An 11,758-nucleotide genomic window follows, 5' to 3' on the forward strand; every position below is an offset into this window, starting at 1 on the left:
CGGTAAGGCACTTTGCAACTAAAAGAATGTCTTTCAGAGAACCTTGGAAAGGATGGTGTAAGGGGCCTGGTACATATCTGGAGTGTAGGAAAATAAAATAAAATCGTATTCTTCATACTATCAGTGTACATTCTTATTCTGCCATGGATGCATTTTTAATCGCTCTCCTTAAAAGCTTGATCCAGCAGCCTTAGAAATAAACAGCTCTCTATCATTATCCTATTATAAGTGAACAGCCTCTCAATCCTATCCTGATTTTCAGAAAGAAAAAAAAAAAGACATTTAGAAATCGTTCTGAAATATAGTTTCTACAAACATTTCCGGTGGGTGATCTTACTACCCTGTTAAACATTTGTAATCACACAGAGCCTAAAATATGGAACTGCAAGCATGTTAGCAAAGTGTGAAATTTCAGTGCTCAGAAGGCGTCCAACACTCACAGTGAGCTGATTTCCAGAACTGGAGCTGCACCAGCTCTCCAGAGAGCTAAAGCTGCCAGTCCATTCTCCTGTCTCCCTTGGAGGATAATAAGTGGTAGCAACAATCCATGTGGGTGGAAACTGAAGAAATAGAAAGATAAAGTAGAGGAGGAGGAGACGGTGGCACACGCACGGCAGTGATGGAATAAATGACACAGCTTAAATTCAGCGGGTTTCTGTTCCTGGTTTTAGACTGATGATGTGCACAGCTTTTTTCCCCCTCCTTTTTAAATTATCAAACATAATCCTAACTAAGCACCTGGCTGCCTTGCTCCTAGACTGCATCGGCGGTGTCTGTCTCCTTTCATCTACCATTTTAATGCAAAATCTGAATGCAGTTTCACTGCTTTAAGAGATTTGCCGGGAGCCTACTGATATTTTTCCAAGAACGCTTAAAAATACATCTTTGTATCAGAATTTCAAGCACTGGAATAATGAAAGAGTGATGACAAGAATAAGCAAGTGGTTTAGGGAAAAATCATAATCTACTTCCCCAAAGTAATGGTATTAAGAATCCTATTGCTAGCATGAGTCATGGTTAAATTAGTACATAATTAAAATGAAATAATAGATTATGATAACTGTTATGCCTTCAGTTTTTCTATCTCTTTCTCCAAAGGGGTGACAGTGGTGAAAAATCCAGGAAGTAGCATGATTTGTTTGGGATGAGATGAATGGTTCAATTACACAAAGAAATTTTTGGTTGGTTTGGATAAATATTGAAAATTTTGTTATATCAATATATCAGCGTGCCCTTTTCTTCAACAACACAAATATTTAAATCCCCTTTGGCTGTTCATGTGAATTCAGCCCAGCCACCAGTTCTGTACCTGGTTGCAATTAGCTATAAACACATAATTCCCAAGGTAGGTTGTTTAAGGCTAGGTGGAAAGATTTAATACTTCTTAGACACAGTCAGATAGTTTATTGCTTGTATGAAGGCCTGTGAGCCCTACCACACAGGAATGTGTACAGCAGCACTTGTTTCTGACTATGGCTACATTCTACATAGGACAGTCCACTATTCTGTCATTATTTCAGTTGAGGCTATACACGAAGCAAGATGGGAAGATGTGAAAGCTTTAAAGACTCAGATTCTTTGGGGTCCTGAAGACAGGCAAGTGGCCACTCAGCCAGGTTCGTGTCTAAGGCCTATACCATGAATCAGAGCCTCCAGTTATTTGATGTGCCCACTTCCCTTTATTATACATGAAAGCTTACATACAAAAAGGGGGGCCATAGCTGTCCAGGAAAGGACGGGTAAATATAAACATAGAAAAGTAGTCATCAAGTTGAATATATACCTAGTTCTGACAGGAGACTTGGTCATGGAAAAAACAATCACAGTGCGAAATTGATGGAATTAAAAAATAATTACACGTGGGAGAAAATGTCCAACTAGCAGCAGAATGATTTTTGGAATTCTCCATTACAAATGTGGGTGTAGACACCACCTTATTTCATTTTTGATAAGTGTTTTTACAAGTTCCACATTTCAAGTGTGTTCTGAAGTCTGCTACAGAGCTGATGTGAAAATAGCCTAATTCTAAAATTATACTCCTTTTGCTGTTACTGTATGTATCTACTTTTAAAAATAATTAGACTGCTTAATATCTTGAAAACTTATGTTGAAAAATCTAATGAGTAAAATATTCACCAGGATTTCCATTTGACAATGTGTGAAGTAATGGATCCCAGTACGATATTTATGTTACAAGACTGTAGTCTCACATTTGACAAAGATTTTTCCAAATACAGACTAAAGATCTTTGGTAGACCGTATTATTTTAGCTGTGTTGAACACGGTCAAATCATCACAGAGTCTGATAAAAGTTGATTCAGCTAAAGATCTGTCTCTTCATATAAAAGATTACAGTTAATCTAAACTCTTAAAAACTCTCAATGGATTGCCTCAGATTCATAGAAAATATATTTCAGTTTTAGAGAAGTTAACTATTTCAAAGACAGTCTATCTAAATACTTCTATAGCTTTTAATCTGTACAATTTTTTGTGAAGTAGTATATACTATTGATTAAGATCATGGGACATGGATTCAGACTGACCTAGATTCACTCTGTGGTCTACCACTTACTTGCTTTTTGGGCCTGGACGAATCTCATAAAATCAGAGTCTTTCTTTTCAGATTTATTAAATGGAGATAACAAAAATTTATCTCATAGAAGTTTTTATGGGGATTGAAATAATATAAAAAGTTATTTAGGACAGTGCCTGGTACATGTGAGATGCTGCTATTCTTATTACAAATCAAAAATAAAAGTTAAATTACAATGGATTAAGTTGTAATCTCATTAGAGAACATCAGATTAGTTGTAAAATCACTGTAGAAATCCCTTGTACTATGCTGGGAAATTAACATATGCCTCTTAATAACCTGTGCCCAAATTTTCAGGGTGGCCAGGTACCAATAGTAAACCTTGAAGGAACAAATTTCACTGACAATTACATGACTTGAACTAGCTGATCTCTAGTATCAACAGTAGTATTGACCTAAAATCAGGAAATTTAATCAGTTCATATTCAAAAAGAAATTGAGGGAATCTAAGATGTAAGGAAAATCAAGCAAGAGAGAAAAATAATCTCATTTCCATGAACTGAAAATAAAATATCAGAGGTATTTAAGATGAGGTCTTACCCTCCACCAATAACAATAGAAAAAGATGGAGAGAAAAGGAGAGACTAGGTATTACATGAGTCAGCAATTCACATTGGAAGCTTTTCATCTTCAGGTCAGTAGATCAAATATGATCTCAGGCAGTGCAGAAGACTCTAAATATACCGGTTGTTTGTGCTGTGAAAAAGACAAGGTATAATTAAGCTGTCATCCACCCAGGTCCATACCAGACTCGGCTTACCCAGGAATGAGTCACAGCTCTGATGCGCTGATTGCCCTGGGCAGAGCCAAAGCAGTGATTAAATAGCTCAGAGCTTAGGAGCTGGAGGGAACCTCTGCATTAATTCTCCTTCATGCTTAAATTAAGGCCGATTCTGGAGCAATCCCAGTGATTGCTAGGGATTTAAGATGGTCTTCTGCAAACCATCCCCAGGAATTGATGCCAACAGGCTCTCCACTGAGCAGATGAAATGCGGGCTGAGGAGCTCTAGGGCTAATTTGTTTTTCATATATTATGAATGTTTTCAAATATAAATTATTAACTGTACTTTAAAAGTTGACTGAATAAAATGAATTTTCAGTTAACCTACTCTCCAAATGGTCTGCGACATATAAACAACTGAAGATACAAAAACATTTCTTTACTCAACATATGACTAAGTTTATTCCTTTGAATAAAACATTCCTTTTTTTTTCTGGACTCTGTATCATAATGCTTAAATCTTATTTTGTCACATGGGAAGACTTTATTGTAACGATAAAAAAAAGCCTTTCTAAACTGATCAAAATAATATATTTTTATTTCACTGGCCCAGAAGATTATAGTGGATACTGAATACTTTTCACTGGTTGGGTATGATGCTGCTGCTTGGGTCACTGGCTTAAGTTTCACATATCCAGATTATCTATATATTATCTATGCATTGTGTATCCAGGTTACCTGTAAATATCCATGCATCATGAATCCAGCTGTGCATACAGAAAGATTCTATTCCACACTCAAATTTGTGCACAGTTTCACAACTGGTAAGATTTATAAAGCACCTACCATATTAAATATGTGGGAAGGATTGTACTTAACCCATCACCACTGTTCATTGCTCAAAACGAATATAGTTGGGGGAGTTATAAGGACAAAATGTGTTTATGTTCAAAGTGACTCAGATATATAGATTTGATTCTGAACCTCCATATACTTTTAATCAAAGATAGATTGAACGACACTTTACATGCAGAGTTTATATTATTATCTTAGTAAATAAGTTCATTAAAAAAGCATTTGAACAAGGTGGATTTCATTTTCAGATATAAGGTAACTGGAAATGCCCTTCTTCTGGTAGGAAGAGTATACAATGAAAGAAACTTCATCATGCTTAAGATCTCCCGCTCTGAGGTGGTGCTCCTCTCATATGTTCATAGTTTCTATTTCTCCAATTTGATTAAAGGGTCTTGAATAGTGAACTCAATAATAATAGCCTTGGAGTTCAATTCAGATCCTGGTTCATACTCTGGAGTTGACATTCCAGCTGTCTCATTTGTGGCAAGTGTTTAACTCCTCTGAGCCTTGGTTTTTTATTTGGTAAAATAGTTTGTAAGCTGATAAGTTTATAAGGTATTTTTTTAAAGAAATCAGAAATATTCCCTGAATTCTCTCATAATTCCTAGCAAAGTGTCAGACTTATTTAACTTAGCATAATGCCCTCAAGATCCATCCATGTTGTTGCAAATGGCAGGATATCATTCTTTTTTATGGCTGAGTAATATTCTCTCTCTCTCTCTCTCTCTCTCTCTCTCTCTCTCTCTCTCTCTATATATATATATATATATATATATATATATATATATATATATAAATCTCACATTTTGGGACACAGGTTTTTTTCCATATCTTGGCTATTATAAATACTGTTGCAATGAATGGACATACTTATATCTTTTTGAGTTAGTGTTGTTTTTTCTTCAGATAAATCCCCAAAGTGGAATTGCTGGATCTTGTTGTAGTTCTATTTTTAATTACTTTTAGGAATCTCCGTACTTTTTTCCATAGTGGCTACACCAGTTTACATTCCCACCAGCAGTGCACAAGGGTTCTCTTTCCTCCACTTCCTTGCCAACACCTGTGATAATAGCCATTCTGATAGGTGTGAGGTGATATCTCATAGTGGTTTTGATTTGCATTTCTTTGATAATTAGTGATATTGAGCATCTGCTTATGTGTCTGTAGACCATCTGTATGTCTTCTTGGGAAAATGTCTATACAGAGCCTCTGCCCATTTTTTAATAGGATTGGTTGTTTGATATTGAGTTGTATGAGTTTTTTTCTATATTTTGGATACTAATCCCTTATCAGACATATGGATTTGCAAATATTTTCTCCCACTCAGAAGATTGCCTTTTGATATTGTTGATGGTATCTTTTGCCATCCAGAAACTTTTTAGTTTGATATAGCCCCACTTTATTTTTGCTTTCAATGCTTTTGGTGTCAAATCCGAAAAAATATATCATCACTAAGACTGACGTCAAGGAGCTTACCACCTATGTTTTCTTCTATGAGTTTCATGGTCTCAAATCTTACATTCAATTTTTTAATCCATTTTGAGTTAATATTTGTGTATGATATATGACATTGTACCAGTTTCATTCTTTTGCATGTGTCTGTCCAGTTTTTACAACGCCACTTACTGAAGAGACTATCCTTTTCCTCGTGTATTTTCTTGGCTGTTTTTTTTTTTTAATAAATTAATTGACTATATATGTGTTGGTTTATTTCTGGGCTCTCTATTCTGTTCCACTGATCTATATGTCTGTTTTATGCCAATACCATACAGTTTTGATTACTATAGCTTTGTAAAATAGTTTGAAATCAGGGAGCATGAAGCCTCCAGCTTTGTCCTCCTTTCCCAAGATTGCTTTGGCTACTCAGGGTCTTTTGTGGTTCCATACACATTTTGAGATGGTTTGCTCTATTTCTGTGAAAAATGACACTGAAATTTTGATGGGGATTGCATTGAATCTGTAGACTATGTAGTATGGACTTTTTAACAGTATTAATTCTTCCAACTCCTGAACACCAAACATCATTCCATATATTTGTATTTTCTTCAATTTCTTTTATTGTCTCACAGTTTTTAGTGTATAGATCTTTCACCTCCTTGGATAAATTTTTCCTAGGTATTTTTTTTGAAGCAATTGTAAGTAAGATTGCATTCTTAATTTCTCTTTCTAGTTTGTTACTAATGTATAAAAATGCAACAGATATCTGTATACTGATTTGTTATCCTGCAACTTTACTGAATTCATTGATTAGTTTTAACAGTTTTTTGGTGGAGTCCTTAGGGTTTTCTATATATAATACTATGTTTTCCGCAAATAGTGAAAATTTTACTTCTTCCTTTCTGATTTGGATACCTTCTATTACTTTTTCTTTCCAAGTTGCTCTGTCTAGGACTTCCAATACTGTGTCAATAAAAATGGCAAGAGTGAACATTTTTGTCTTCTTCCTGATCTTAGAGGAAAAACTTTCAGCTTTTTAGCATTGAGTATGAATAACTGTGAGTTTGTCATATATGGTCTATATTATGTTGAGGTATGTTTGTTCCATATCCATTTTATCGAGAGTTTTTTTATCATAAATAGATGTTGAATTTTGTCAAATGCTTTTTCTGCATTTATTGAGATGGTCATGTCATTTTTATTTTTCCTTTTGTTGATGTGGTGTATCATGTTGATTGATCTGCAGATACTGAACTATTCTTGCATCCCTGGAATAAATCCCACTTGATCATAGTGTATGATCCTTTTAATGTATCATTGAATTCAGTTTGCTAATATTTTGTTGAGGATTTTTGAGTCTGTATTCATCAAAGATATTGGCCTATAATTTTCTTTCTTGTGGTATCCTTGTCTGGTTTTGGTATCATTGTAATGTGCATTTGGAAGTGTTCCCTCCTGTTTTTGGAAGAGTTTGAGAAGAATAGGTATTAATTCTTCTTTGAATGTTTGGTAGAATTCATGAGTGAAGCTGTCTGGTCCTGGACTTTTTTTGTTGGGAGATTTTTTAAATTGCTAATTCAATCTCCTTACTAGTAATCAGTCTGTTCAGATTTTCTATTGCTTTATGTTTCAATTGGAAGGCTATAGTTTTCTGGGAATGTATGATTTATTCTACAAAGCTCAATATTGATATATAAATGTTCTTGGTAGTCTCTTATGATCCTTTGTATTTCTGTGGTATCAATTGTAATGTTTCTTTTATTTCTGATTTTATTCATTTAGCCCTTTAACCATCTAGTTAATGGTTTGTCAATTTTGTTTGTTTTCAAAGAAACCAGCTCTTGGTTTCATTGGTCTTTTCTATTATCTTCTTAGTCTCTTTTATTTATTTCTGCTCTGATCTTTGCTTTTTCTTTCCTTTTAATTTTGGGCTTTATTTATTCTTCTTTTTCTGGTTCCTTAAGGGGTAAACATAGGTTGTTTATTTGAGATTTTTCTTGTTTCCTGAGCTAAACATGTATTGCTATGAAATTTCCTCTTAGAACTACTTTTGCTACATTCTCATAAATTTTGGTGAGTTGTATTTTCATTTTCTTTTATCTCAAGTTTTTAAAATTTTTCTTTCGATTTCCTCTTTGATCCATGGTTGTTCAGTTTGATGTTGTTTAATCTCTACATATTTGTGAAATTTTCAGGTTTTTTTGTAATTTATTTTTAGTTTCACACTATTAAGGTCAGGAAAAATACTTGATATAATTTCAGTCTTCTTAAAATGTTTAAGACTGGTTTTGTGGCCTAGCACATGATCTGTTCTGGAGAATGTTCCATGTGCACTTGAAAATAATATGTATTCTGCCATTTGGGGAGAGAAACATATATATGTATAACTGCTAAGTCTATCTGGTCTAACATGACACTTAAGCTGATGTTTCCTTGTTAATTATGTCTGAATGATCTATCCATTGGTGTAAGTGAAGCTATATATCCTTTTAAACTACATATTTAAATTTTAAAATTAGTTCTTATATTTGTGCTTACCTTACAAAAAATCAAAGGAGGTGTATATAATTATTTAAGGTTAAAAGTACAAGATATAGGGCTTCCTTGGTGGCGCAGTGGTTGAGAGTCCGCCTGCCGATGCAGGGGATGCGCGTTTGTGCCCTGGTCCGGGAAGATCCCACATGCCGCGGAGCGGCTGGGCCCGTGAGCCATGGCCGCTGGGCCTGCGTGTCTGGAGCCTGTGCTCTGCAAAGGGAGAGGCCACAGCAGTGAGAGGCCTGCGTACCACCAAACAACAACAACAACAACAAAACAAAAGTACAAGATATAATAATATCAGTAAGAAAGATAAAGGGAAAAGTACTTCAGTGATTAATGGAAATTATGGATATATTTTCTTCATCTGCTGAATATATATATATATATATTTTAAACTTTATAATTACTCTTTGACTTTCAGTGATACAATGTATGGACAACCCCAAAAACTAAAAAATAAGAACCAACATCTCATGAAATTTCCAATAAAGTGTATGAACAGATTTTATTCTCTCCTCCTTCTCTCATCAGTACCAGATTAATTTCTTTTCTGTCATATACAGCTATATTTCACATTGCTTTTAGGAGTGAATTTGCATACTTTAGATCAAGTACTGTTTCTATCTCCTTATGTTATTTAACTGAAAAGGCAATCTTAATTGGTAGAAACTTATTTATTAAAAGAAATTATTAATTTTTTCTTAAAATTTTCATCTTTCAATGAGAGCTACAAAATGGAAAATAATATAGAGGTTTTCTCTATTAATGTCTAATTAGTATAGTGTGAAAGTAATTTTAATTTCCATGTCACATCTGGAATGCAATAAAAATTACATAACCATCTGGAAGATTTATTATTTGAATAAAAAACACTAATAAATTGAAATACTGAAAATATGTATATATGGCTTAACCTTAGTAAGTTATTTACTTGGGAAATTAAAAGAATATTTAAAAACTCAATTCTAACTCAATTTAGTAAAATAATGCAACATGGGTACATTAATTTCTTTAATTTGGGACTTCTAAATTTATTTCTTTGTAGCCATCATTGATTTCCAATTCTTGTTTTCATATCATGTTTTTCTTCATTTTTTTCTGTCATATTATTTATTCAGATGTCTGACTCTCCAGCAAAAGCTGTACCTTTATCAACTGATATTCACATTTAGTTCACTACATTGTGTCTAGTGAAGGAGAATCATGTTTATTATAATAAACAAAGAAATAAATAATGCTATATATATGTCACAGGCTATTATGTGGATCTTAAAATTCTGTGGAAGAATATTTAGTAACAAGGGAAAATATTTTTTAAATCATCTAAAATGGCCAAAAGCAGGATATAAAACTTATGTAATCATAATATAATTCCAATTTTATATATAAATATATACATATAAAATTGCCAGAGATTAATACACCAAAATAATATTCTATATGCTAAGGGTGTTGGGAGCCGGAAAGTGAGATTAGACATAATATTGCTTTTCTTCCTTATATATTTCTTTATTTTCCAAAATTTCTATGGTGAATATATATTAATTTTTACAAGTTATATGCATTTAATCATGTTTTAAAATATATTTTGAATAATGGATTTATCTTTGAAACTAAAAGTATTTAGTTTAAATTATTAAAAGTCATTGCCTTACTTCATTCATATCTGATCTGATATTATGCCCTGAGACAATAATGTACCTTTTAGTACTCTACCAAGAATGGAAAATACAGCAACATACCTTTATTACTATTACAAATTGAGGAAAAACTAATTACTCCATCTTCTCTCAATTATATCCCCACTTGAAAATTGCATATACTGAGTAGAAAAAACAATGGTGGAAAAACTGTAACCAGTCACCTTCAGAGTATTTCAATATGAAGACCATGTTCATAAAATTTTAATCTCTGAAAGAGTTACTGGTTTCCAGTTCTATAGCCAAAAAAAAATTTTTTTTTAAACAAGGTTGACAGAGCACAAGATAGAATAATGTTTTGATTTTACCTTTGGAACCTTAGTATGGGCTTTAAATCAGTGCACAGAACTTTTTTCAATTTATATATATATATTTCCCTTTGTGAAAGTAACAAATGTTGAAAGGTTCTGTAAAATATAAGTGCCTTTTGATACATTGATAAAACAAAGCTACAAAGAATATATCACATAACAAGACCCAACTGAGCATGAGTTTTAACTGTAATCTTAGCTGACATTTATCTAAAATTGTCTCCTACTTTGTCATTGCACTGTTATAGGTACAAGTTTGAGTGGCCCATAAATCAGAGGTCCTCTAATTCTGTCTGAAAAATTAAGGTTGATTTATTTAAATTTATCTGAAATCCCAAGGCCCTTAGAGAATGGATGATTAAATAGAGATGTATGGCTCTCTGCAAGGTAGCCGACATTGCACCAGGGTCTATGAAAGCTCTATACTTGCTCCAGTCTTTTATCAAGGCTCTGTATTTCAGAATAGAAGATTATAAAAAAGAATCTTCACTTTATTGAAAAGCTTCAACCCATCCTGATTTACTCGTACAAAATTCCACGTAAACTGACCTTGAGGAGCCTTTTAAGATAATGCCAACTACTCTCTTAATGAAATTTTCTATTCAAGAATTTTATCCGGGAGGTTTAGAGATGGTTTTATCTCTGCTATGTACATTGAGATTCTGAATGGTTAGGTAAATTCTCTAGTACATTGTATGGCTCATTGCCAGGTTCCTGTCTCCCAACTTACCATGCTAATAGTATTTTCTCATTCACCATTCATGGATATAAGAGGAAAATGACATATATGCACATATATTGAAGTACTGCCATCCTTTATTACATTTATATTTCTAAATGTTTGATTTTCAAAACAAAGGATTTAGGTCCTTTAAATAGCGTCCAAAAGAAACCAAGGGTGAAAAAACTCTTAAGAAACCTTGAACAAATCTGAGTTTGAATAACTATGTGGTTATATGTCTTTATGCCTGATGCACTCCTATTTGAAACTTTGATCCAAATTTAAAATCTCCGGTTAAACAAATTTTTACATAAAGAGTAATAGCAGTTGTTTTATGGTTCATTTAGTGCCTCAGTAAAACAAAATTTATTAACTTCAAAGTCTCCAAAAAGCATTGTTTTTTCTTACCTCTACTTGTACTTTTAAAACTTCAGTCCATTATTTACTCTAATAAAGGAAAATACAATTTTAAACTTATTTGCCAAGGTAGGTAACTTATTTACCTACTAAGGCAAGTATGTTAGTGAAATAAACATCTTTTTAACCTAAACTCATCTGAAAGATGAAAATTCCAGAATTTATAAGGATCACCTCCATTATGAATTTCTCTTATTAAAAGAAATCTTATAAATTGTTCTCATAAAAGTTTCAGAATTATGCTAGTTGCAGGAACTCTTCATAACTGTTACAGGGACTCAGTGTTTTCACGTTGTAAGAGCACTATTTTAGTGTTCATACTTTGGCTGATTCCCTCCCACAAGGTCAATGTGGGGTGATAAATAGAAAACACCCATAAATGAAAAAAACAACAACACAAAGTGTCTAGGGTTCTGTTTTGAATTAGTATGTGCATCCTGTGTAAGGACTGGGGGACAAGGCAGG

This window comes from Leucopleurus acutus, assembly GCF_964270905.1.
Source record: "Leucopleurus acutus genome assembly, chromosome: 11".
Classification (NCBI taxonomy): Eukaryota; Metazoa; Chordata; class Mammalia; order Artiodactyla; family Delphinidae; genus Leucopleurus; species Leucopleurus acutus.